Here is a 2,899-nt window from a genome sequence, read left to right as displayed (position 1 = left end):
TGGCCATAAGCCCTGAAAAGGGGCCACGACCAAACTCAGTAGGCCTCACCATGAAAATAAGGTGGGCCGCACGCTGTGAAGTAAGTGGGCCACACCACATCTGAGAATCAGGTTGGCTGCACATTGTGAAGCAGGTGGGCCACACCACATCTGAGAATTAGGTGGGCCACACGTTATGACAGTAGGTGGGTCGCACCACATCTAATAATCAGGTGGGCCACACCCCGTGTAAAACAGGTGGGCTGCATCTTGTGTAAGTGTTGTGGGCCGTACATGGGCCACATGGTGGGGCAATAAGTGAGCTAGACCACCAGTCCAGCAGCACTTGTGGACCAAGCAAATCAGCCCAGCCACGATAGCTGGGTCTGGGCTGAGTCCTGGGTTGGGTCCAACTGATTTGAGCTCGAACCCAGTCATAAATGGATGGAAAATATGGGCCACGAGATGGCTGAGAGGTGGGCTGAAATTAGCCCAAGCTCTAACAAAAAAAAATCAAGTCGAGATCACTTGTTGGGCCCAGAATAGAACCAACAAGATTCACAGTCCTAGATTCAAGGCCATTAATGAAGAAACCGTGCGGGCCCAGCTCGGACCTTGATTATTATGCCAAGAATGGCCCAATCCACAAGAAGAAGGGGCCCTCATAAACCATCCCATTAGTGACCTTTTTAAACCATAATCTAACATAAGTTCTTAGGTTGGAACCAATTTTAGGGAATCAACTATACAGTATCAGGCCGTTAACTAGCCACAGAAAATAGAATTAAGAAGGGAGCTATAATCCCTCGGGTGATGATTTTTCCCCTTGGGCTTTCCATCCCTGAGTTAGCCAAACATAGTATGCATCAAATTACCGCTATTTTAAGGTCCTAATAATTGTTGTAAATTCCTAAGTTCTGTTAACAGTCCTATCTCAAAATTATGATTAATGTATTATGTTCATACTACATGCTAGGGCCATATGCTAGTTAATTCTTGAGAAATGATCACTATTTCCATGTTTTAGTATTGTATCGGTTGATAGTTTGTATTTTGGTTTCATGATGCCTCTTCACCAAATTTCAATATCATCATTTAAATATGTATGTCTTTACATGTTAAACGATCGTTGTGAGTCGCCTTAACATTTAACTCACAACAATATACATGGAGAACTCCACTATTGTATGTGAGTCACACTTGGGATGTAACTAGATGGATTATGTGGAAAAATAGGGCCCTTGACTTAGTCATTTTGATCAGAGGGTCTTATTTAACATCTTAAGGTGGAGAACCTCATGAGCCAGAGATGGTGATCATAGGACACTATGCCCGTGCTGTCAGCCTACGTTGGGTGGCGAGCCCCCCCGTAGTGACCATTAGGTTACTTAAAATGGCTGATTATAACTGGAATAATAATGGGATTGGCTAATCATGCATTCATAGCATTTGGCGATGACGGGTGACGAATTCTTGATGCTGTAGCACATGCCCTTATATACGGGTATCGTTTCGCTAACTCTCAGACCACCGACCATTGATCCATAGTCACTATGTGATACGAGTTATGCTACGCTAGTGACCTGCGTACAAGATATGTACGAAGATTTGACACCATGTTGTATGAGATATACTACGCTGGTGATTGGTCATATGCATGGGTGTCGAGCCTAAGTCCGACTGGATGAGCATCCCCAGGTTGATGTGCATTCATACATCCATGCATTTTAATAAGACTACATCTTGCTTGTTTTAGATTATTTCCTTATTTTTCTTTAAACTATGTTTGCTAAGGCGGCGGTGTATAATCTTGAGGGGAATTCACACTGAGTTGGCCACTCTTTCATCGAATATCCAACCATACAGAGTACACAGGTGTAGACGGAGAGGATGGTAGCATTGGCCCTGACGGTGTGATGGTGGAGCTTGAAGACGGATATTAAGAAGACAAGCTGCAGTAAGAAGCAGCCGATTACTTTGGTTTTAATCAATAGTAGTAGTTCTCTCATGTTTGATTTAATACATTGATACTCTCAAAATTTTGTATTATGGCCCCTAGCTGAGTGGGACAGATATTCATATTTTATGATATTATCTATGCTTACTTAAGCTATCACACTCTGACTTTAGTACTTCCGCTAGTTCTCTGATCTATTAACTCTCGGGTTCTGAAAACCGGGGCGTTACAAGTTAGTATCAGAGCAGAGTCTAAGATAGCCAGGCCGTGGGGTCAACATACAAAATCCTTAAGGGATCAACTTAGGAGGAACTTAGAAATTTTCCCTTAGAGAGTAGCAGGGATAGACAACCATAGAAATACAATACTTAAGTCCTTTAGATATTAATAGAACGAACAATTAGATCTATGGAGAAATCCCCAATAGCTAGGAAGAACTTAGAATTCCTTGGAAAACGACAAGTTAGTCATCTGAACTTAGAAATAGAAACATTAGTTCTCTTGAAATTGCAGTCAGGAATATTTGTTAGGCTTAGGAACTAAACTTAGACGCTGTGCGGTAGACAAGATGACAAGACCTCTAACCTTGGTGATGTTTCATAATTGACTAGAATTATTTTTCGCAATACCTAAACCACAAAATTTTGACCTCACAAGAAGACATGCCACCCATACTACGATTGCAGCAGAACCATACAATCGACATACACTCCCGTCGACTGAGCGCTGGCAGGAGCACAACCCTATCTATACGCCAGGCCTTCCGCCTGGAATGACGAATGGGGAGATGGGATTAAAAGCCGTAGGGGATTCTCCCTTCCCTCAAGTCATTCCATCAGGATTGCCCTTGCAATATTTCGAGTAGAGGACACCCTCAGCTGACACGCCCATGGATTTTTAGATGGGGGCTGTAGCTTTTTCGACCTTCGCACAGATAGCCGTAGTAATGTACAACAACAGGAT

The sequence above is a fragment of the Magnolia sinica genome, chromosome 7 (assembly GCF_029962835.1).
Source record: "Magnolia sinica isolate HGM2019 chromosome 7, MsV1, whole genome shotgun sequence".
Classification (NCBI taxonomy): domain Eukaryota; kingdom Viridiplantae; phylum Streptophyta; class Magnoliopsida; order Magnoliales; family Magnoliaceae; genus Magnolia; species Magnolia sinica.
This window is presented reverse-complemented; position numbering follows the sequence as displayed.